At 40.6% G+C, this 26,264-nt stretch overlaps 1 protein-coding gene across 1 annotated transcript in view; it reads right to left on the bottom strand.

Moving 5' to 3' along the window:
- BACH1 (BTB domain and CNC homolog 1) overlaps window positions 1-18,226 on the bottom strand; it is a 47,426-nt gene extending 29,200 nt beyond the window's left edge. Inside the window, exon 1 of the mRNA XM_081074570.1 lies at window positions 18,086-18,226. The gene's annotated coding sequence lies outside the window, so the exon portion shown is untranslated. The remainder of the gene's footprint in view (window positions 1-18,085) is intronic.
- Between the last annotated feature and the right edge of the window lie 8,038 nt (window positions 18,227-26,264).

Genomic DNA, 26,264 nt, shown 5'->3' with positions numbered 1-26,264 from the left:
AACTTTAAGGTATGATTTACACAGAACAAACTGCATGTTTAAAGACTCAATTCAATGCATCTTTTAATTGTACACTTCTTGTAATTGAACACTTGTATATGTGCATAAAACCACCACTATGATCAAGGCATAGACATTTCCATCACTCCTCAGAATTTCACATACCCCGTGAGGTCTCTCCTTCCGTCCCCCATGACTTTTATATACATGAAATCACACATTATGCATTGTGGTATTGGGTTTCTTTCACTGGGCTTAATGACAATCTTATTGTGTACATCAGCAATTTCTTTTATTGCTGAATAAAATTCCATTATATGCATGTACCACCATTTGTTTATCCATTTAACTGAAACGTCTGTTCAATTCTTCTACCTGTTTTTGACTGGGCTGTGTTTCTTTTTATTACTGAGTTGTAAGAGCCAATAGAATTTTGATTAGGATTGCAATGAATCTATCTATGTGTGTGTGTGTGTGTGTGTGTGTGTGTGTGTGTGTCTGTGTGTATGTATGTGTGTATATATATATATGAATCTATATATCAACCAACATCTAACAAATTGAGTCTTTGGATGTGTGAACACAGCATAGCTCCCCATTTACTTAGGTCTTCTTTAATTTCTCTCAGCATTATTCTGACGTTTTTAGTAAAGAGGTATCGTGTAATTGCATGTCTTTTGTTAAAGTTATTCCTAAGTATTTTATGGGTTTGTTTTTTTTTGTAGTTATTATAAACGGACTTGTTTGTTAAACTTCATTTTCTGGTTTTCTGGTTGCGACTATGTAAACATTAAATTGATTTTTAGAAAAATATTAACCTTGAATTCTGCAGCCTTAATTCACTTACTGGTTCTGATAGTTGTTTTGTAGACTCCCTAGGCTTTTCTTTGTACACAATCATGTCATCTGCAGAGTTTTATGCCTTTCCCTTCCCATCTTTTACACTTATTTCTTTTTTCCCTTATTGCAATGGCTGAATAGTGAGAAGGTGAGAGAGGGAATCCTTGCCTTACTCTTTTATAAGAAAAGTGTTCAAACTATAGGTTTTCTATGATGTGCAACTGATGGGCAGAAAGGGAGGTGCAGTAGTTACTATCTCAGTTAGCTGAGGGCTCCCACAAGTGAAAAAGAGTGAAGATAGACTCCCCTCAAGAGTGAAATTCCCAAATGCACTCAGCTTCTCCAAGAATACCCTCATTCCTAGACCACCTCCTAAGTATTCACCACAGACAATCCTAAGATCCCACAATCAGTGATCGGAGATGAAGAGAGTGATTATCAGGGAGTACAACTAAGGACTGAAAGACTCGATCACAACTTCACACAGTGCTCTTAGAGACTGTGTGGATAGTACAGAATAGTCTCTTTTAGCTTGGTAACTCCCCTGCCAGTTGAGCACGTTACTTTCTGTAAATCTTCCATCTCTGTGGAATTTTTTTTTTTTTTTGTAAAGTAGGAACAAGAATAGTAGTTTTTGTTGGGAGGACCAAATAAAATAAAATACACAGTGTTCTTAGAACAGTGCTTGGCATGTAATTGATGGGTGCTCAGTAACTGTTAGTATTATTTGAATTTGATGCTAGAAAGGTTTTCTGAGTCACACAGGGCAATACTCAAACTGTAGGAAAAGAAAAGTAATAGCACATGACTTAACTTCCCAGTGCCCAAGGCAGCACAGACATAATAATATGAACACTGTTCACTGTTTTTCAGAATAGCCAAATAATGTAAGACTTAATTAGGGTTATAGGATGGAATGTAAATACTATCACCTTGACAAAATAAAAGTAAAACTGACAGGCTGGGAGATGGAATCAGACAGAACTGAAAGGAAAGTGTTTCTATTTGATTTAGAATGTACAGAGTCAAAAGATACTTCCTTAGGTTACTGAGGCCCAATTTTTTTTTTTGGGGGGGGGGGATAATGTTGGGAGGTGTAGAGGTAACCAAGAACAGAAATGAAATAAAATGATTCTAAGTTGGGAGATGGTAAAAACAAACAAATCTTAGAGACAGAGGTAACTACTACAAAAATTAAATAGCAGAAATGGATAAAGATGAATATTAACCATTAAGAATGAGAGGTGGGACGGGATGCAACAGATATGGTTACTTTATGATAAGTCTCTCCGTATTTTTTTAAACCAAGAACATGTATGACTTTGACTAAAAACAAAAACTTAAAAGATGTTTAAATAGACAGTAAACAAAAAAAATAAAACAAGTCTAAATTGCTGACAGCTTGACTGTGAGTCTTTATGCAACTTTACGATTCTACAAATAGAAAAGGAATTTGATTGAGAAAAATCAACTTTCAACTAAAATCGTACACCTTGGCAAAACCAGGACATGGAAAGGGCAGGAAAAATATAGTAAGATTTCTTCTTGCTTGGGAACAATAAAATACATGCTGTTTAATAATTCATTTTGACTGCAATACCAATTCAAATAGAGTCTTTAAAAATTTAAGAGTATTTTCTGAAGAAATGAGCTGTTGAACTGCCAAACCACTAGAGGACTGGTTCTCTGCCTTATAGGAAATCTGTTGCTTCCACCAAGAAAACTCCTCATAATCAAATTTTGCATTTTTTTTTTTTTTTGGTACAAGTGATGAATTAAACCACGAGCTGATTCTTTCAGAAGACCAATAAAATGGACAAACTTCTGCACTGTCTCACCAAGAAAAAATGGGGGGAAATGAAGACACAGCATTCTTATTACCATACAAAACACACTGTAATAGTTCTCTTAAAACAAAATTTCTTGACTCTCCCCATACCTTCCTATCTACAGTAAAACTCTGTTCCCCTTTACTGAACTCACACAAAAAAGCCATCCCCACTTCCCTCTCTTCCCAATTTCATTTGAGCCCATAACATCAGGCTTCCCCTCACACACACACCCTGGACAGTGTGTTGTGAGGATCAATCACCTCCACATTGCCGAGTGGTAAATTTTCAGTCTTCTTACACAGCCTCTCAGCAACATTCAACAGTGAATCATTCCTTCCTGAAACACTTTCTTCATTTGGCTTCCAGGATACTCAGTTCTCTGATTTCCCATCTTACTGGCAGCCACGTATCAATTTTCTTTGGTGGATCCTCCTCCTCTTCCAAACCTCTAAATGCTCGAGAGCCCAGGGCTCCTTTGATTTATTCCTCCTCTTCTCTGCATACACTTCCCAGGTGAACTCATCTAGACCCACAGTGAAGACTGAACACTCGTGGACTTGCTGTACACGCTCATATTTGGTCTCACCATAACTACTCTCTTGAACTTTATACTCATGTATCCAAATGCATAGTCAAATTACTACTTGTAGCTCACATTTAACATGTCCAGAAACCTTGGTTCCTCCACCTCTAGTTAAGATATACACCAAAGTATTAGCAATGATTAAATTTAGGTAATTTTTGTTTATCAATTCTTAACTATAAACACACACTACTTTATAAGCAGAAAAACGTTAAGAGAGGCAATAAGTGTAAACTAATGTGCCTTCATTAACAATGCAGTTCATATTCATTTTGATTGTCTTGATTCTTCCCCCAAAATGTCAGTTACTCTTTACCCTTTTATAATGGATATTTCCTCCAGGCATCAGTGGCTATTGGTCTGTTACTATGTAGAAAATTCATGGGCAACTCTAAAACACAGTAGCCTCCACTGATATCTTCACTGTCAGTACAAAAGAAATAAAATTAAAAGTTATAGAAATCGAAAATGAAACGATTTGATGTGAAAAGGGAACCCTGTTAAATGAAAAAAGGGGGGGGGAAGTCAGGCCTAACTCTCTGAACAAGGGCAATGTGCATCCACGAGACTTAAGTAGGTAGGTCCCATCCTCCTTGTCTCACAAAGCCCTTTGTAAAGGATAAAGTGCTAATCAAATCACAGAATTATGAAATGCAAAAGAAAATCAATTTTAGGTTGTTTTAATACTACCAACAGGATAATACTAGAACGTACAGGAATACGCAGATATAACGAAATCTTTGCTGATATTACCAACTGCGTGATCTTCTGTAAGATACCTATGCTTCAGGTTCCCCATAGGAAACACAACATCAACACTTACTCTAAGGATTGAATGGTCTAGCACATTTACTAGCACAGGACTTGCTTGGCACAAAATCACTAATATTTTATCATTATTCTTGTCATTACTATGCAAGTGACCAAAAGAAAACTGCATTTCAAAGGTCCTACAAACCCAAGAATTAAGTTACAAAATGCAGAGATTCTTGAACATTTAAAAGTAAAAATTCAGTAAGGCTAATAAAGATCTCAACAAGTCCTCAACAAAATATATGCAAACTGAATTCAGCAATACATTAAAAAGATCATACACCACGGTCAAGTGGGATTCATTCCTGATATGCAAGGTTGGTTCAACATCTGCAAATCAATTAATGTGACAAACCACATTAACAAAATGAAAAATAAAAATTATATGGTCATATTAATAGATGCAGAAAAAGCATTTGACAAAATCCAGCACACATTTATGATAAAAACTCTTAGCAAAGTGGGAATAGAGGGATCGTATTTCAACATAATAAAGACCATATATGATAAACCCACAGCTAACATCATACTCAATGGGGAAAAGCTAAAAGCATTCCCCTTAAAAATCAGGAACAAGAACAATGATGTCCACTTTCACCGCTTTTATTTAACATAGTTCTAGCAGTTCTAACCACAGCAATCAGACAAGAAAAATAAATAAAAAGCATCCATATTGGAAAGGAGAAAGTAAAACTGTCATTATTTGCAGATGACATGATACTATATAAAGAGAACCCCCAAGATTCCACCAAAAAAACTATTAGAACTGATAAACGAATTTAGTAAAGTAGCAGTATACAAAATTAATATTGAGAAATCAGTTGCATTTGTATACACCAATAACAAACTATCAGAAGGAGAAATTAAGAAAACAATCCCATTCACAATTGATTCAAAAACAGTAAAATGCTTAGGAATAAATTTAACCAAAATAAAAGACCAGTACTCAGAAAATTGTAAGACACTGAAGAGACAAAACAAAGAAGATACACAAAAATGGAAACATAAACCATGCTCATGGATACGAAGAATATGGTTGAAATGTCCTTACTATCTAAGGCAATATATAGATCCAACACAATCCCTACCAAATTACCAATGACATTTTTCACAGAACTAGAATAACCCTAAAATGTATATGGAACCATAAAAGACCCCAAATAGCCACATCAATCTTAAGAAATAAGAACAAAGTGGGAGGTATCACACTACCAGACATCAAATCATACAAGGCTGTAGTAATCAAAACGGCATGATACTGGCAAAAAATTAGACACACACATCAGTGGAACAGAATAGAGAGCCCCGAAATAAATCTATACTTATATGGTCAATTAATCTACAACAATGGAAGCAACATGTACATTGGAGCAATGGCAGTCTATTTAATAAATGGTGCTGAGAAAACTGGACAGATGAATACAAAGAAGTGAAACTGGACCACCTTCTTACACCATATACAAGAATAAATTCAAAATGGATTAAAGACTTAAATGTAAGACCTGAAACCATAAAACTCCTAGAAGAAAACATGGGGAGTAAATTCGCAGATGTTACCCTTAGTAATATTTTTAGTGATATATACTCTCGGGCAAGGGAAGCAAAAGAAAAAAGCAAACACATGGGATTACACTAAACTAAAATGTTTTTTCACAGCAAAGGAAACCATTAATAAAACAAAAAAGACATCCTACTGAATGGGAGAAGATATTTGCCAATGATACATCTGATAAGGGGGTTAATATCCAAAATTCATAAAAAACTTATACAACTCAACACCAAAAATAAAAAAAACACAATTAAAAAATGGGCAGTAGATATGAAGAGACACTTCTCTAAAGAGGACATACAGATGGTCAAAAGACATATAAAAAGATGCTCAACATCACTGATCATTAGAGAAATGCAAATAAAAACCACATTGAGATGTCACCTCACACCTGTCAGAATGGCCATCATCAATAAATCAACAAACAACAAGTGCTGGAGCGGATGTGGAGAAAAGGGAACCCTTGTTCACTGTTGGTGGGATTGCAGATTGGTGCAGACACTATGGAAAAACAGTATGGAGGCTCCTCAGAAAACTGAAAATGGAACTACCTATGACGCAGCAATTCCACTCCTGGGTATCCATCCAAAGAAATCCAAAACACTAATTCGAAAAAATACACGCACTCCTATATTTACTGCAGCACTATTCACAATAGCCAAGACATGGAAACAACTCAAATGACCATCGATAGATGATTGGATAAAGAAACTCTGGTGCATTTAAACAGGGATGTATTACTCAACCACAAAAAAAAAAAAAAAAAATGAAATCTCACCATTCGCAAAAACATAGATGGACCTAGAGACTATATGCTAAGTGAAATACGTCAGACTGAGAAAGACAAATACCATATGATCTCACTTATATGTGGAAATAACAGCATAAACGAGCAAACAAAACAGAAATAGACTCAGATAAAGAGCAAAAAACTGATGGTTGCTAGATGGGAGGGTTGGGGATGGGGAAGAAGGTGAAGGGATTAGAAATAACAAAGTAGTAGTCACAACATAGTCACAGGGATATAAAATACAGTATGGGGAATATAATCAATAATGTTGTAAAGATTATGTAGGGTGCCAGATAGACACTCGACTTACCAAGGTAATCACTTCAAGGTGTAGATGCTGGACCACGGCGCTATACACCTGAAGCTGAGGTAGAATAATACTGAATGTCAACTATAATTCAGTATCTGTGTATACATGTATATAGTCACGGGATGTGGAGTACAGCACAGGGAATGTAGTCAATGGTATTATAATAGCTATGTACGATGCCATATTTGGGGGTGGGGGTTATCACTTTGTGAGGGGTATAAGTGTTTAACTATTACGTTGCTTTGTACACGTGAAGCTAATAAAAAATAAAAACGATCTCAAAAAGGTAAAAAAAGTATTAAAACTGCACAAATCTGCTCAAGACAACTGCTAAATTCACAGGGCTAAATATTTTCTAATTAAAAGAGCATAAGCTTCCAGTATGACCCGCTTTCCCCACTTCTGTTACGGATGAAGAAACTGAAGCCTTTGAGAGGGTAACTTAAAGCGTCAAAAGGTTCTTCCTCCCCCAGGTCCAAATATTACATTTCAATTCATATTACATGACATAAGTGATGTGGGGGGGCGGGGTTGGGGGGAGGAGAAGTAAAAGTGAAGAGAAATGGAAAAACAAGGAATAGCAGAAAATGCCTCAAGTATCCTCTGTGTGTGATGAGAAAAATGATGTTAAACAGATTAAGAGTATTTAAGGAATAGAAAATTTTCCCTTATTATCAATATTTGGTTAATTAATTTCTTGTTAACACTTCTTAGATTACATAAAAAAATCTCATATATCACCAAAAGGAATCTAATACTAAACTACACTGAACTTAGTCGACAGTTATACCCAACTACATATGTAAAATTCAAGGACAGAATGCTAGGAGATGGTTCTCTAATTATTTTCAATACAGAATATTAAGTGTCCATGTCCTACACTCAAATTGAAATATTAAAGATTCTTCATGTCATTTTGTTTTCAGACTGTAAAAATTATAACCATAATCGAAATTATTTATTTCTGATTACCTAGAAGAAATGAAAGCCCTAAAATAAGATCAAGGTCAGAACGACCCTCTGTACGGGTAAGAGTTGACACATCCAGTATGCAAATAACTGAAGGAAAGAAAGACAAAATAGCAACCAAAACAGTGCCCTTCAAATTCCCAGGAATGCCTTAAACACCATCTCGCTCCAACTCATAATAAAGTTGAGTCACAAAAAAAAAGAAGAGTGAAAAAATGTTAAGCAACAATTTTAATTAAATAAGGCAGCAATTACAGTAGAGCAATTACAACACTGCATGAATCACAGATTTGAAACTTTTTAATTTAAGTAACGATATTAAATTAAAATGATTTAAAAATAACCTAATCCACTAATCCCTGACAGCCACCATAGTGCTCCAGTCCCTCAATATACACAGCTAAAACTAAAGTTTTAAATCTATTTCTTGTTATTTATGTTAATTTGGGAGTCAAATATCCACCTCTAAAACGGAGATTCCCAAGCTGTAACTTGCCACCTAAGCCCTCAGTAGCTACTCCAAAATGTAATAACCAGAAGATTTAGTCAAATAATAATTTGAGGCCTGTAAAAAGAAAAAGGTGAAATATTTCTCAGTTCAAATACTGAAGAACAACTGAATAAGTAAATACTATTGTTTTTTTATTTTAGACAAAAATTATTTTGGCAATATTATGTCTTTCTAAATTCTATCCAAGAAAGTAAAACCATTTCAGAAGCCCACTCTAATCATGTCACAGTTTTTATAGTTATTACCGAACAGAAAAAGCAAACTATTAGCAATTAATGCCTATTTTGTAAATTTACAACACTAAGTCTGATGGATTTGCATTACTTGTTTGCTTTTCATGTAGCATACAAAGCACCAAAGCCCGGGATTGAGAAGGACAAGAATGACACATGAAAGTCCTCTGGACATATCAAAGTGCTCTGAAAAGTTTAGGAGGGCTAGAAGAGCACTGTATAACGTTAAAGTGGCATTATTCCTGAAGTGTAAAAAGAATGGCAAATAAGCTGACCACAAGACAGCCTTCTCTCCTAGGAGGGAAACGTGTCTGTAGAGACAGAGCGATCAATGTTCCTGTTTGGATGCCCGACTTAAGAGTTTGGGTCGAAAGAATCCTGGCCCATCCAGTCAATGAATCAACCCCTCTCTTCAAGCCAGGCTAGCGAGCCTCATCAGTCAGTGAGCACAGGAATCACAGGTGGGCATGCACGGCAGATTAAAAGAGACAGAGTGGTTCTCTTGGGACACATACAATATAGTTATGTATTCTCCTCTCCCTGAACGTATTATGAGAATGACAAAGAACTTGAGAACTGTTTAGCACACTGAAAGAATTACATTCCTCTATATGTATTTTGGGGGGGAGGGGGACGGGCATTTTCAATTTTTTCATTTTTAATTTTTTTCAATTTCATTTTTAATTTTTAAATAAAACATTAATTTAATCAATCTGATTATAAAATACTTGATCATAGTAGGAAATATAATGAGATAAAAGGAAAAAAAGTCACCTGAAATTCCAAATCCAAAGACAACCACACTTCCTTTCCCTCCTCAGAAGTCAGTGTCTGTGTGCAGCGCTAGCGATAGGGGGCAAGCAGGATGATACTGGTGACCCCCCAGCACCATTCATCCCCTCAGTCGCTGACCAAACCTTGACTGGACTCACAAATCTCTCTACCTCAGGCCACGTGTTTCTGGGGAAGCGGACTCCACTCCCAATCAAGATGAATCACGATCCATTGAAGCCACTTACAGTGGTCCTATTTCCCTGATATTGGTTGCTTTAGGCACAGACTCATGTGCAATGTTGGCCCATGAACAGAGGAGATGGCTGGGATGGCATCTACCTATGAGGCTTTGGGGAAAGGTTTTTCTCACTGATAGTCATCCCAGGAAAAAAAACAGTCTTCTTCCAAGAAACTTAGTCATATTTACTTATGACACTTGAACTGTGGCAGTCCATCTTGCAACCATAAGACAAAAGAAAGACATATCTTGCGTCTTCAACCTTTTCCCCACTGACCTTGTTTTTAAATATATACATGCATAGACACACAACCTTCCTGACCCAACCTCCCCTTACTAAAGTCTATCTCTCTTCTCTACTCCATTACTTAGCTTCTCAAAAGAGTTGTCAAAACAAGCTGTTTCCTCCACTAAATCATTCATCACTGACATTCCTAATGCTTTCCCACTGTCCCACTAAGTTACGCTTTTCATATGCTGTGGTTCCAGGGCACACTTTACATGTTGCTATTACAGCGATTAACAGGAGCTCTCGTAATGGTTTGCTTGCCTACTTGAATGTAACTCCTGAAAAGTTCTGTAACTCCTGAAAACTTCGGTACTGCCAACATCTACAAAAGCGCCTGGCATATAAAGGCATAAATATTTGTTCATAAATCAAATGTAAACCTAGTATCAAACATGTAAGCATACCACGAATGTTGAAATGAAGTTAGCAACCTTACCATCTACGCACGCAAAAGATGACTATGTATGGTAAGTGTGGGGAGAGAGGGAGCAGGCACAGGAAGGGAAGAGAAGAAAGTGCCTTGAAACTTAAAATCACAATTATTCCTAACTTTCTCGGGATTAGAGAGCTGCTTCAAGTCAACGCAACAGAAAGACTGGAGGACGTTTCCACACTGCTGAGAAGCAAGGGCAGAGAAGCTTGCAAGTGTCTGAGCTCCTCTAAGACAGTGAGCAAGACTGCCAACCTGCTCATCAAAAGGAAAAGGTGTCCCAGGCCTCCTGGGGTCTGGGACAAACAACAAACTAGGCCAACCACAACAGGCATGCCCTCAGAGGCAAAAGGCTTTTTAAAATGCAAAGAAATACATCTAAGAGCTTTAAAAGTACTTGTGACAGTCCTTTACCACAAAGAGCCCATTAAGTAGGCCAGTCATAGCAACTACAGACTCATCCCTAACTGGCATTTCCTTTGATTTCTCTGGGTGACAGATAGGAATGAAGGCAAGTAACCCTATTCAGCTGGGCAATTTTCTATTTCAAAAGTCTTTTATTAATGAGTGGAAAAAATGATTAAGAGGGCCAAGGGCTTTTTTTTTCTTATTTATCCTTCTAATTTAAGTGATAAATTCTATCTAGAGGAGAACCCTGAGCCGTGTTGGGAATACGCAGAAAAACAGAGTAAATAAAGAGACGTCAGATACCTTGAAAATGAAGAGTCTTGGGCCAAGATTTAATAACCACTTTACATTTTAAAATATAATATTTAAGTGCAAAATGAACACTAATGAAATCACTGATCTTACCAAAACCACTTATTATAAAATGACAACCTAATAATTACAACCTAATAAATGTATTAAAAGACTAATAAATCTTTTATAGCCACATATTTTATAATAAATTCTCTGATGGATGAGTAACTCTCTTCACTGTTTTCTGACTTCTACAAGATGCTGATACACGTTAGAGAATACGGCATTAAGAATACGAAGATACTAGAAAACGGAGTTGAGTGGATGGGTCTCTCCATTTCTTCAACAGAAACATAAGCTAAAATCACCTCTGCTGGGAATCCTACAGACAGACAAGTCAGTAAAAAGAAGAAATCAGTGGGAAAAAAGCAGTGGCGGGGAGAAAGACATTTCTCTTATTATTCTATTTAGTCTACAACCTTGGAGGTGGTATACCACCAATGTCCAAGCTAAAAGGGAATTTGAAAAAAATGACCCGACTACATAAAACACTTTTGAGTGAAATTCCACTTTAATAGGGAACGGGGAAATGGAGGGCAACTGTCCACTACAACTCTGATCCAATGTAAGAAATGACCAATTAGAAAAGTAAAAATAACTTTACCAGATAGAAGCTGGGAATAAATATTTTATTACAAAAATATTTTTTTAATAATGAGTTTCCTAAGGTATTAAGAAAACGATTTAAATTTATTTTTAAAAGAACATTATTTGCACACAGCTTCAGCTGCATCGAGGTAACATTTTCTAAACTGTGCCGGTTCTGAGAAAGAAACCAGCAGCCTGCCAACTTCACTGCATGCCCAACAGTCACCATACAACAAAGATACTGGCAACCACTATTTCTTTGTTCCTCATGTTTGCTAACGGGCAATTTTTATTATCCTATTAATATTCTCTAAACTGTCCCTGAACCGATACAAAACAAAGGATCTGTTCTAAAGTGATGATATTAAAGGAAAAGCATTAGATGCGTACGAGGCTTAACACCTAGACAACCCAAATTATTTTTTCCTCAATTCAATTCTAAGTCAGTTACAAGTAAAAAATAAATAAATAAATAAAATAAAAGCCACAAGTTAAATTATCTTTCTATTTCAGGAGATGAACTAAAAGAACGATTTAAATCCAGCTGTTTCCTCAATACTGACACCAATGATGAAAACAGAAAACAGAATTCTAAATGATGAAGAGTCTCAACTCAGTACATTTAATGCAGCTTAATAGATACAACACATAATGTTCTTTCCTTCACTTTTAAAAATTCCCAAGTTTCAAAACCACCAAACTAAAATGATTCCATATTATACCACCAATGCAGCAACAAACAATTTTACTGAACAAACACAGCCAAGGCACATTAAATGTTCCAGGGGAGATAAACAGAAGACATATATCTTCATCATCAAGAAACTTATACTAGTTGAGGGCCAGCCCGGTGGCTCAGGCGGTTAGAGCTCCATGCTCCTAACTCCAAAGGCTGCAGGTTCGATTCCTACATGGGCCAGTGGGCTCTCAACCACAAGGTTGCCAGTTCAATTCCTCCAGTCCCACAAGGGATGGTAGGCTCCGCCCCCTGCAACTAAGATTGAACAGGGTACCTTGAGCTGGGATCTCAACCACAAGGTTGCCAGTTTGATTCCTTGAATCCCACAAGGGATGGTGGGCAGCGCCCCCTGCAACTAGCAACAGCAACTAGACCTGGAGCTGAGCTGTGCCCTCCACAACTCACACTGAAAGGACAACAACTTGACTTGGAAAAAAAGTCCTGGAAGTACACACTGTTCCCCTATAAAGTCCTTTCCCCTTCCCCAATAAAAAAAAATCTAAAAAAAAAAAAAAAACAAAAAGAAATTTATACTAATCGAAAGAATAGTCAAACTGATGCAACCTTTCTGAATTACTGACAGGTGCAAGAAGCCATATGACAAACATATCCACTGTTTGCTATGGATGATTTTTCTATATTAGCACAGGCATGTCACTAAAAAGAAATACAGTACTCAGAAGTAAGTGGAAAGTAAATTTACATTCCAAATGTTGCCAACAAGCTACCCAGGAATGAGAATCAAGAAATGAGTTATGTCCTGATGTTACAGGTTACTAAAACTACCAGACCACAATGTCCTCAATTATTACACGGAGAATAGACTGGATGCAGATGGCAAGTGTTTTTATTTCTTCAAAAGCCAATTCCAATTAACTAGTAATGTCTGCTTCTAGAGCATTCTGCACGGCTGTTAATTCCTCCCAGCCCTCAGAAATTGGGTGTCGGATATGCCGCTACTAACTTACTTTCAGAATGTTCACCTGAATTGTCTTTCCAATAGCAGCCACCTGCTCACACCCACATGCTCCTTCCGATCAATGACTGCAATTCAGCTCAAGGAGGCTGCAAAATGTGGCTGTGCAACCAAGCACTTCTCTGATTTTAAACAACAGACAACATCTAGCATGTGTCGATGTTCTAACCACTTAACACTTATTAACACATTTAATTTGCAGACAGTCTCCATGATGCAGTCTAGTGTCACCCCCATTTTACAGATGAGAAATGGAGGCACAACCAAGTGAAGTATGTCCAAGGCTTCAAAGCAGGTAAGTAACAGAGCCAGAACTTGACCTTGGGAGTCTGGCTCCTCATCTCCCATTTTTAACCGCTTCGCTTACTGCATCTCTGTCAGCTGTGCAGTCAAATCCACAACTTCAGTTCTGTTAGTGCTATGCACTGAGCAAGCCAGAAGCCCAGGTTTCATGGTGGTGTAAGTCGAGTATATTTTATCTGCAGTCCTAAAATAATTACTCTCTCCAAGGGTCCTGGATTTTGGCAAACAGTGCTCAAATTACCCGTGTCTTGGGCTCCTTATTTGGCATATGTTTGTAAGACAAAATAGTTTCATAAATCATCCGTCCCACCACATAAAATACACCCTTAATTTAGTAGAACCCTCAGGAAATAAAGGCAAGTTTTAGGGTTAAAGCAATTCTCCCATTAACAACAGAACATTAGTCAGAAAATTGGGAGGAGGAGGTAATTCCTAAAACACAACTCTTGTTGGCAAGATCAGCATCAGCCTTGCGAAGAGAATCTCTCAAGAGATCCTTTTAAAAGGCTTCACGATCTTTATTGTGAGCATCATTTCTTACATGGCCTAGGAGACTGAACTCAATGGTAAATCCCCTAGCATATCGACGAAGTTGATTTTCTGAATAAAGCACATTTTCCTGGGGGCAGGGGCAAGGAGAATGCACCACTTCTCAAGTGATTTGCTGAATATGTAGTCTTTTTTATTATTAGTTTCAGGTGTATAAAACAAGATAATGATTAGACATTTACACATCTCACAAAGTGATAACCCCAACAAGTCTACCACTCATCTGACACCATACGTAGGTATTACAGTACCACTGACTACACTCCCTGTGCTGTATTTTACATCCCATGGCCATATATATATATATATATATATATATATATATATATATATATGTGTGTATATATATGTACTATATATATAAATCTATGTCTCATATCTATATAGATATTTGTTATAGTTGGCATTCAATATTATTTAATATTAGTTTCACAGCACAGTGGTTAGGCATTTACATAATTTATGAAATGACCTCTCTATCAGTCTGGTGCCCGGCTGATGGCATACATAGTTTTTACAACATTATTGATTATATTCCCCATACTGTGTTTTATATCCCGTGACTATTTTGTGACTACCCATTTACACTGCCTTATCCTTTCACCTTTCTCACCCATCCCCCAACCGACAACCCCCCTCCTGCCCCCCCCCACACACACACACACAACCCGCAGCCACTGTGGAAAACAGTATGGAGGTTCCTCAAAAAATTAAAAATAGAACTACCTTATGACCCAGCAATTCCACTCCTGGGTATTTATCTAAAGAAATCCAAAACACTAAATCGAAAAAATCTATGCACCCCTATGTTTACTACAGCACTATTCACAATAGCCAAGATATGGAAACAACTGAAACACACATCAACAGATGACTGGATAAAGAAATTGTGGCACATATATACAATGGATTAGTACTCTGTCATAAAAAAAGAATGAAATCTTACCATTTGCAACAACATGGATGGACCAAGGAGATACAATGCTAAGTGAAATAAGTCAGACTGAAAGAATATGTAGTTTTATTAATCCTTGTTAAAGAGGGTATATACTTGGTCCCCAAAAAACAAAGACTTCAAGGAGTAACAACAGTACAGAATAATTTTAAAAGAATCTATTACACTAAAATCATGCCCCAGTGTATACATTATCATCAGGTGTTCCCACTGGACCCTTTCACATATTACTACAATTCAGATCATTTATTTAAACAAACCAACCACCGACCTGGCTTGTCTCCAAATTCAAAATTCATGGAATCAAATGTAATGGGCAACTCTATATTTTTTTATTTCCTTTCCCAACAGCAACAGTATAAGAAATTTATACTTCGAAATTTATACTTCTAAACTTTAAAGTACAGTATAAAAATAGAACTAAATATGAAATAAAAATGACTTAAGAACATTTTGAAAGAATGATAGGTCTTAAGAGGAAATCAGGAGGGTTTCTTTTTTTTTTTTTTTAAGTATTCCAGTTGTTGAAAGAATGTTTTTGCCAGTGGTTAAGAAACTTTTTATGTACCCCAACAGAAAATGGGGGGAATGTATCTATATTATATAACATGAATACATGACTATTAATTTGTATCTTGAAGTTAACGTCTTCTTTTACATAAGAGTAAAATTTTAAAAATCAGTTTTCGCATTTTCTTCCAAATGAATTATTTTGCATCCCGCCTTTTTGAGACCCTAATACCTCAAAAAAAAAAAAAAAAAAAAATCATGATTTCTAATATCCTCTAGTCCAAAACTTAGAGCGCCAAATTAACCATTTTTTCAAATATAAATGTTTTAAATAAACTACCCTCAATAAGAATTAGTCATTCTTTTGACCAAAGGTGCGGGCCAGATCCCCACTCCATTTCCCATTCCTAAACTTTGTTAGCACGGGGGGCTGGTAAGTGTGGGTCATTTTTAAAGCAAGAAGTAATCCAAGCTGTAAAGGCACTAACACCATAACTAAGACAATGAGACAGACAAAAGTTTACTTTTCATTACACAGCTCTTTCTATACCTGACCCAACTAGACCTGTTAATTCCACCCATACTATCCAAACCATTGTCTCTGCCAGCAGAAACTACTAGGGTGTGCATGAAAAGCCGAGGGCCATGAAAACCAAGAGGAAGTCTCCTTCTGTGTTCTCATAGAGAAATCTTTATGAAGAACAAATTAAGTTCACTTTGTGAAATGTATAAACCACACAACAACAAAACCACAAAAGGGAAACAAAAAACTAAATATATAAGAGGAGAAAATATTTTTGTTAAAATACTAGGTTACTGTTAGCTGTGAATTTCTTCCTCAGTTTCAGCTCCCTCCAGCGCAAATTTACTCTCAGGCAGTCCGTCCGGAGGCTGTTCTGTGTTTAAATACCACCTGAGCACTACTTGGCCACTTCCTAAGAGTGAATGATCTTGCACTTCACCCACTGATTACCTGTACCGAAACAGACAATCTTAGCTGGGTCCCCTTCAGCCCTCTGCAGCAAGCCCTCTTCAATGCTCCTTGGCTTCTTATAGTGGAGGCATGTGATGAGAGTATCCATACCAGCTGTTCCTAATTACCTCTCAGGCTGGGACAAATGACTCAGCAACCCAACTTTTTCAAGGAGTCATCCCACCTTCTTATCCAACCAACACATTGAACAATGGTAAACCACTTGACACAGCAATAGGCTAAACAACACACAACGCAATGCAATCACTAAACCAAGACCATCCTACTCCAAGCTGACTCACCGTGTGTGTGTGTGTGTATACACACACGCGCACCCCCCCCTTTAATCTAAAGGCAGAAGTGGCAAGTGCCTTCAAGCCCAACCCAGCCCTTGCACCACCACCCAAGACCAGGAAGAAGCCGACCTCTTCCCATTTCTCTCCTTGACCAAGTGAAGCGCTCAAGTGCTCCCTCTCCAACTCATCTGCCGTTTCCACCCTTTATCTTTCTGAACTGCCTTCAATGCAAACCCTCTGGGATGTACTAAGGAGTGTTAAAATACACGAACAAGCACCTAGGGATGGCATCCTCCGTGGGTAGCAGTCCCAACACTGACACAATTCTCCAAAAAGATAAGCATCCCTACAGAACAGCCTTTGTTACTTCAAGCATGGCACCGTAGCCTGTTTTGCCCACACACGTTCTTTCACAATTACTATTACACTATACCTTGAATCAGCCCGAGTTTAACGCAGAGGGCTCAGGGCACAAAAGGCTTCTCCCCAATTCTACTCAATGACATGAAACTGCGGTCCACGAATGAGAAAGCCACGGCACTCGTGCAACAGCACAAAGCTGGTGTCTTTCACCATATTGTGGGAGTCTTAATTACAACGCGTGGGCAAAACTCCCACAAAGGGAGCCCTGGGATCTCTGGTCCTCCAAACCATTCTTGGCTAAACGCAGCCCCCACAAGGTGGTATTTCTGCTCCAGCCACCAACTCGGTGGTTCTTACGCGATTCCACGCGCGACACACATCCAGGCTAGGAGACCCGGAGGCAAACAGCTCGCCGGACGCCGCGGCTGCAGAGGGTGGTGGGAGGGCGCAGGCGGACAATACGGAGCCCGGGCCCGGACGCGCGGGCGGCGCTGATGTGTCACCGCCCGGCGGGCCGCGGGCTGCGGAGCCGGGGCTCGGACGCGGGGGACCCAGAGGTGGAGGCTGGAGGGGCCGGCGGCCGGGACCGCGCGCCCCCCGGCACCTCCCGCCCCCCGCCCCGCCCGGAGGTAAAGTACAGCGCGGGCGGGTAAACAACGGCGCTGGCCGGGCGCTCCGGGCCACGGGGCGCCGACGGGTCGCCCCTTCCGGCGGACGCGGCCACTTCCAGGAACGGCGGCCGCAGCCGCCCCCCGCGGCCCGCTAAGCCGCCCCCGCCTAGAAGGCTGCCCCCCGGGCCCCCCTCACCGCCTACCCCAGACCTGCCCACGGGCCGCCCCTCTCAGGCCCGCAGCCCCGACCGCGCGCCGCCGCCCGGACCCTCCCGAGGAAGGACGGCCGAGCCACTCACCAGAGTCGAGGCGCGGCGCGACCCGACTGCCGGCAGCCAGCGAACCCGGCGGGCGGCGCGAGCGACGATCAGGTGACTCACTGCTTCCCAGCGGCCGGCTGCCCTCTCCCCTCCCCTCAGCCTCCGCCGCCGCCTCCGGGCGCCGAAACCCCACCCGCCTCCCGAAGCCCCGCCCCCACGAGAGGCCCCGCCCCGTAAGCCCGCCTCTGGAGGCCCCGCCCCGCCCTCCCCGGAGAGCCTAAACCCCGCCCTCACTAGAGGCCCCGCCCCGGAGCCCGCGAAGACCCAGTCGGCGGCGCACGGGTTTCCGCGAGAGTCGTGCGGGCTGTAGACGCGCGATCTGAAGCCCACGCGGTGGGTCACCGGGAGGCAGCGCGCGGGCAAGGGTAGGCGCGGCAGGCCTCCGGGAGGCCGCGACCGGGTCCGCGCACGGCGCCCCTTCGGGAGCGCAGCCCGCTGCCGGAACGTTCAAGCCACCCGAGGACCACCTCCTTCCCTACTGAGGGCGTAAAGGAAAAGGCTGGCTGACTGCTTCCTCCCCGCAAGTGGTGCCAGGACACGCGGAATCGAGCAAGTCACCGAGAACCCCGAGTGCCAGCGGACAAGCAGAGGGAGGACGAGGGCCGGTCCCACGTCTCTCCCCAGACCCTCTTCGGGGTTGCTTCTGGAAGCCCCCTGGGCAGAGCTCCTCCCCTGCCTATCCTTGGGGGTGGCCGGGAGCCCAGGTTTGCAAGGTATTTGAGCTTGCTGATAGGAATGTATCAAGTGCGTCCAGGATTTTGCAGAAAGCATCTGGCAGCGCTACTTCCGCCTGACAAAAGAAAACAACGCATCGGCTAACAGGTGTTCCCTTTATACTGTGGCTGCCAGGAATCTCGGAGCCAGGTTCAGCGCGGGGTGGTTGTCAGCCGGCTCGGGTCAACTCAAGCCTAGTCGGGCTTTCGTCCTTTGGTGCTTATCCTGGTATTTATCCAGTTGTCAGTTTTAAAATTATGTTCCCAAGCCATTTAGCACCTCTGGAGTTCAAAGCACTGCCTCTGCGAAGAGAGATGAGCACTGAGCACGTCGTGGCAAAGCCTGTGCTTATCCATCTGAATGGAGATGCGGACACACTGGGACCACCATGCCAGACAATCCGACTGGAGTCAGGATGATTTGTATAAAGGAATTTTTGCCTTTGGCTTTTGAGTTCTGGGGGAGAGAGACCTGAAACCAGGAGATATTGGTGGCTGAACAGCAGTAGCACCAGGGTGTGTAGACCCATTCTTGAACACAGGAAGATAGCCCTGGAGCTCCCAGGGCAAAAAAAAAAAGAAAGAAAAGGCTACCAAGATGATACAATCAGTCAGGTATTATCACAAAGGTGATTGCATTTGTACTCACAGGGTATGGGACTTAGGGCCATTTGAATAAAAATAAGTGAGAAAGTGACGTAAGTGAAATTGTATGGGAGTGCAAGGAGTGGTGACTCACTATGACCTAGAATCAGGGCAGGGGGTAATCTTTGCATTAGGTCTTAAATGGAAAGACTGGGGTCCAGCAGTCCAGGGAGGGAGAGCATATACAAAAGGCAAGAGGTAAAAGGCAGATGGCATTCCTTGTCGCCTGAGTTCACCAGGGGTACAGACATTTAGTGAGAAAGGAGGAAAGGACAGTTTGGCATAGACCATGAAAGAACTGGGGTTCTTGTACACATGAGAGTTTTTGAGGCTTCCCTATCCTTCCACCCTGGGCCAATGAAATTATATCCTCCCTTCCTCCCACACCTTTGCTGTTTCTTCTAGAAGAACAGACCCTTCTGTTTGGAAGGAACTCATCCTTCTTTACTCTAGATGATAGTGGTAATATTTTCTAGCCTGAAAATTGTGGCATATTCTCTGGTATGTTTCATTATTTGAAAAGGCTTAGAAAGGTATACCAAGGGGTTGAGCACATGAGGGCAGTTAGGAGTGACTCAAACTATTCTGCATAAGACTGGGGTGCTTGTTAAAATGCAGATTCGTGGGCGCTACCCCAAAAGATCTGATTTCATAGATCTGAGTGGGACCCAAGGATCTGCATTTTTAATAGTAATACAGACTGTCTTCAAAACACACTTAAGTACTGCGTTATAACTTAGGGTATGTGGTAGGGCCAGGGTGAAAAATGAAACTAGAGAATGAAATCAGACCAAGTCAGAATGGGAAGGGCCTCTTGTGCTTTGCCTAGTTTGGACTTTACCCCATTGGAGGTCTTTTTAAGTCATGTGATTGGTTTTAGAAGCTAATTCTAAAGAACTTCACTCCAATTCCATTGCCTTAGATCCTTCTGTCTTTAAATATTCATTCCCTAAATCAATTTTTAAAAAATTGTGTGGGGAGGGTAAAAAAAAAAAAAAAAAAAAGGACTTGAAGCCCTGGGGCATTACCAAGATAAAATAAGCATAGGTCTCACCAACTTAAAATAGTTCCAATTGACACTTCTTCCCTTAAAAAGTGATTATGGTTTGAAACCATATCAACCCTATCCCAGATTGCAAGTTTTTTATGGAAAATGAACGTATTAGAACACAAAGAGGACTTCTTGTAGCAGATGGGCCAACATGCCCTCATGTTTACCTGATATCAGAAATATAAGGTAAGGTGAAGGGAATGATGCCCACAAAGTCTAAGATGGAAGGAAGGGAGGGAGGGAGGGAGGGAGGGAGGGAGGGAGGGAGGGAGGGAGGAAGGAAGGAAGGGGAAGCGGAAGGGAAGGGAAGGGAAGGAGACAAAGGAAAAAGAAGAATTCAATATTGAAGCCGAAGATTTCAATGGGACAGGGGCCAAATGTGAAAGAGGTGCTGCTCAGACACCAGATTTAACGACAACAAACATGGCTCAATTTAGGGCCCAAGTAGGGAAATATTCATGTGCCTCCAAAAACCAATTGATAGCTTTAGTGGACTAAAGATGGCCTCAAAATTTTGTCACTCTCCCCATCAAGAAGGGGAGTTTATTTTCCATCCCCTTGAATCGTGGCTGGCCCAGTAACTGCATAGCTAAGAGAACACTGAAGAAGTGACGCTGTGCTACCTACCCTGCATCTAATTTTTAAGAAGGTTGGCATCTTTCACTCCCTCTTTCTTATAACAATCTCTCCTGGGACACTCCCTCTCAGAAAAGGGCACCATGCTGTGAAAAGCCCAGCACCCGAACCTGTGTACTGATCTGGTCCACAGCCCTGGCAGAACAACCAACCAACAGTCAGCATCAAATGTGTCATGGGAGTGAGCCATCTTAGATGTTCCAGTCTAGTCAAGTTTATACATGACTCCTGCCCCAGCCAAAAGAGCCTCCTAGGTAAAGAAAATATCTGATAATGGAACAAAGGATGGAAATGTATTTTAACTTGTAAGAAGAACCACAACTCCAATGATTAGGGCTTAGAGGGAAATTCAGAAAATATGTAGAAGAGACTAATTTTAAACGTGTGTCAAGCTCCTTGATCTGAGATAACACTTAAGACTTTCTTCAATTACGGAATAATTATACCCCAAATTTCCCCCACTCTGCTGTATATATTTGTATAATGAAGTAGAGAAATTGTTCTCTCAGAAGCTAATGCTGGAAATTATACTTTATAGAGATATACATATCTATCATCTATATATACAGAAAGTGTCAAAAAATGTATACACATTTTAAGAAAAAAAATTGTATTAAAACTGTAATACTGAATATATACCGATAACAAGAGAATACATGTCATGTGTATACATTTTTTTGTCACCCCCGGTATATATACATATCTATATATAGATATAGATATATATCTATAGATATATCTATAAATAGATATATCTATATATAAATATATATCTCAAAATGAGGTTCTGGGGGTAGCCTGACTACTCTGCACCCAATTGAGGAGGTGAGAGAGAAGGGTGTACAGTTGGAGCCAGAAATATGACGGAAAGCTGCTCAACGCTTGATGTAAGCAATCCTTCAAGGCCACAGTAAAGTTACGGAATGTTTTGTGCAAGTGCCTTCCTGTCGAGCCAGTGATGGTTGTGCTTGGTGCTGAATAGAAACAGTACATACAGAGCCTTCAGCCACAGTCACATGTATGCAAATTACAGAAAACTCCAGCCCCTGATAACTCTGTTACATGTATCTGTTGATGTTTACATCAAGGATTATAGCCTGCAGCTCTTGTTCTATTGTCTTTAAATTTCATGCAAGTATTAAAGTCTACTCCATAACATATTTGTTTTAATAAAAGTTCTCTCTCTCTCTCTCTCCCTCTCCCTTCCCCCATTTCATCTGAAATGATAGTTCTCAACAGAGGTTGATTTTGCCCTCCCAGGAGATATTATTGTGGATATGGGGGGTGGGGTTTATGGGTATCTAATAGGTAGAGGCCAGAGATGGTGCTCAACATCCTACAATGCACAAAATGCCCTCATAGATAAAATACTTTGTGAATAAAGACACCTTCTTCTCCATTCACAACAAAAAATTATCTGACCCAAAGGGTCAATGCCTAGGTTGAGAAACTCAGACCTAAAGGTACTCATGTTCCAATATGAGAAATGTGTATATAAAGTAAAAGAAGGAATAAAGGAAAAACCAGAAATAAATGGAAATAAAATATAATGAAACCAGGGAGGAAGCTAAAACCACATCTCATAAAACATACATCCTTCACTAAGAGGAGCTACAGAATTATCTGTAGCTTCCTAGCAGCCAGGTCAAAAGGGAACCCTGACAAGTCAATAATAAGCTAACTGGGGGGTAGTACTGGAGTGACCACAATGAGAGAAAGAAGGACTGAAATCCTAGAGAAGAGAAAAAGGGTACAGGCTGTGACCCCCAGCACAACACCCCACTCCCCGGACTAGGCTGCCAAATGTAGGAAGTACTTTGGAAATGGACTAGAATGACTGACCTCTGAGATTTAAAAACTATAAAATAAGACCTAATGTATCAGAGGAGAGATCCGAGTACTACCATGAAGAGACAGAACCGTCCTTTGGGGTGCTGCATTTTTAACACTGACCCCTCCGGATTCCCTTGCCAGCCTCCCCTAACCTGCTCTGTGCCTCAGGAGGCAGGCCTCTCAGCAAGGCCTCTAGGGGTTCCCCTGATCCCTCTCTTCTGGTTGTATTTGAATAATGGGAGGTGTCAGCAGGAGCACAGTTGCCTCTGACAGGTCATTGGTTGGCCATGGCTGTATTCCTCTACCAAAGAGCCAGCTCCTGTCTGGCAACCTTCACCAGCACTATAGCCAAAGCAACATCATACTAGGGATGGTGACATTCCCCCACCTCGGTCAGCCCCAGGTTGTGCCACTGTCCCTTGACAGGTTAGCTGCCCTCACCCTTGTAAGTGTCCCATGTGTTTCCTGTCAGTTCCCTAACTTAACCAGGTCAAGACTTGGGGGGTAACCAGAATTAATATATTAACACATATAAGGAAGGAATGGGACTGTCAAAAAGAGGAATTCATCAAAATCTAAAGCCTAGAAAAATAGACCCAGAGGTGCAAACACAGGCAACACATCCCGTGCACTGCCTAGGGGTGAGCATGCATTGGGCAAGGACATGGTATTTTATTCCCGGTACTGTTACCTGCAGAATGTGTGAAGGACGGGAGCTGCAGGCTACCGTGGCTTGGTCCCACTAGATTAGCCATCAGAGTCACCCCATTCTTATCCCATTGTGAATTTTAGCTTTGTGTGTGCCTGTGCCTCCGGGGAGAGATTGTTTGGTTAATGAACACAAACATTTGGCACACTTGCCGGCAATGTTCTCACTGTAAGCTGATAAATTATCTTGCCACGTTTTCCTGCCTCTGCAGCTTTGGGTGAGTGTACATCCGAAAAATGGGTCATCCCTGAGGCGTGGGCAGTTCAGCTTCTGCATCTGCAAGTTCAGAATCACAGTGAGTTTGACAAGGTAAAGCCGAAGGTGACTTGTTCCAGGTGGTACCTACCTCACAGAAACACTCTTTGTATTCATCATTAGTGGCTTCAGGACTGACCTTCAGATCAGGAACACTTTATTTCCCTTTCCCTAAATCCCTTTCTGGCAGACGCTGCTAGTTGCCTACCCAATATCTATTCCCCTTTCTTCCTTTTTCACGTAAGTCTGATTGAATGTGCTTTAAATCACCTCCACAGACTCCCTTAGCCATGTGACCTAGTGCTGGTGAACCAGCTGTAAGCAAATATGCACTCGATGGAACTTCCAGGAAAGCTCTTACTTTCCTGATAACAAAAGACCAAATCAGCTGCTAAGCACTTTTGCCCTCTGCCCTCCTTGCCTCACATGACTGGAGGCGGAGCTCTTTTCTTTCAACCACGAGGATGCAAAGCGAAGGCTAAGGAGAGCAGCCCAGGAAGCTAGAAAGAAACTCAGGTCCTTGATGGCTTCCTTGAGCAGCTGACCAGCCCTGATTGTGGGGGTTCACTCTTCTTTATACTAGAGAAAGAAAAACCTATTCCGTTAAGCTGCTAGAGTTGAGTTTCTGTTACATGAAGCCAGATGCAGCCTTAACTGAAAGCTCTTCTTCATCTCAGGCTTTGACAGGCCCCCTATTTCATTTTGTTTAAACACATGCACTGAGAACACTGAAATCATGCACCCCAGGTTATGTGGGAATAAAAGGGTTGTTATGAAAAAATGCAACCTGTACATATGTCCCAGAAGCTGACAAACGAATACTAGTGAATAGCAGTATAATACTGTTGAGAGTAGTACCAGCAAAAAAAAAAAGGATCTTATTATGAAATGATGAAGAGTATTATAATTGACTTCAGAACTGCCATCTCCTCTCAGATATAACTAGAACACAAATAAGAAAACAGAGATGTAGATAAGCTAGTAAAAGTACTCTGATAAAATTCCAGGAAATGGTTCTTTTGAAACATGGAACACTTGCCAGAGAGGGGGAAAAAGGAAGTTTAAATCTTTAAAAACAATTTCATGGGTCTAAGCTCTGCAAAAACATTCAGAGAATACGAGAAATTATATGTAATTACTCCAATAATATAAACTCTTCCTATTTTAATATGCATTTTATAATGAATAGTAAAAAAGCTGCATCATAAATAATAGATTACATGAATTGAAAGAGGTAGATCCACTTAAAGCTGCCAAAATAAAGGCACATCCACTTAAAGACATCTACACCTATGCCATGCAGCTATAGGAATGAGGCTGTGTTGAATCCCATTTAGTAAAACAAAGTATCTTTTTATACTAATAATTTGTGAATTTTATCTAAGTGAAAGGCTTTAGAATTAATCATTAAGATTAAAGTTCTAAAACCATCCATTTAAATTGATTAGAACACTAGAAAACTGTCTCCTGGCTAAAAGGATTCCCAGAAAAAATACTGTTGGAAATATTTTTACATCCTTTAGGATAAACAAGGGAAGGACACTGACGGCATATCTCTAATTACTGACACGTGCCTCTGGGGTTTCCAAAAACAAGCTCTAACATAGTTTGATTCTTTATCCTTAGTAATGAGAAGTCAAGCATAAAACCATTTGCAAGCACCACATTATGTAGCATAAAAAGGAACAATAAGTAATCATAGACACTTCTATCATTTTAATTGACAAAAATCCATTTAAAAAAAAGTTTGCTACCTGTTGTCTTACAGCTGCTAAACCGTTTGTTCCCGGTGCTCTTCCCAGGATTTCACAAGGGAGTGCCTCAGCCAACTGAGGCCCGATGGAGAGATATAAGAAAAGCTCCTTTGAGGGAAAGTCTCAGCAAACTGAGACCGATGGAATTATATCGGTCCCTCCCCTGCAATGGATTCCTTGGAGTTGTGTGTGTGTGTGTGTGTGAAGGCAACGTACAAGCTGGAACACAATGGGAACTTTCGGAAAGATAGCCAGCAGGCTACGTTAACACACAGATCTTGAGATTAACAATCTTTTACCTCCTTAGAAGTTAACCAACAAAAGCTACGCATTGGTCCGATTTGGGGCTCAGTCCTTGAGGCTTGTGACCCTTGGCCCCGCTGCACTCTATTCTTGGCTACTGTCTTTTCTTATCCCTGCGCCGCCCTTCTCGATTCCCACAGCTCCTGTCGTGCTGGATGCGACAGCTAACATATCTAGATAGATCAGGTTTTGCCTTTTTCACTTATCTATTTGGTGTCTGCAATCACTTAGAGATTAATTTTGGGGAATGAAGGTTTTG

This window comes from Rhinolophus hipposideros (assembly GCF_964194185.1).
Source record: "Rhinolophus hipposideros genome assembly, chromosome: 2".
Classification (NCBI taxonomy): domain Eukaryota; kingdom Metazoa; phylum Chordata; class Mammalia; order Chiroptera; family Rhinolophidae; genus Rhinolophus; species Rhinolophus hipposideros.
This window is presented reverse-complemented; position numbering and strand designations above follow the sequence as displayed.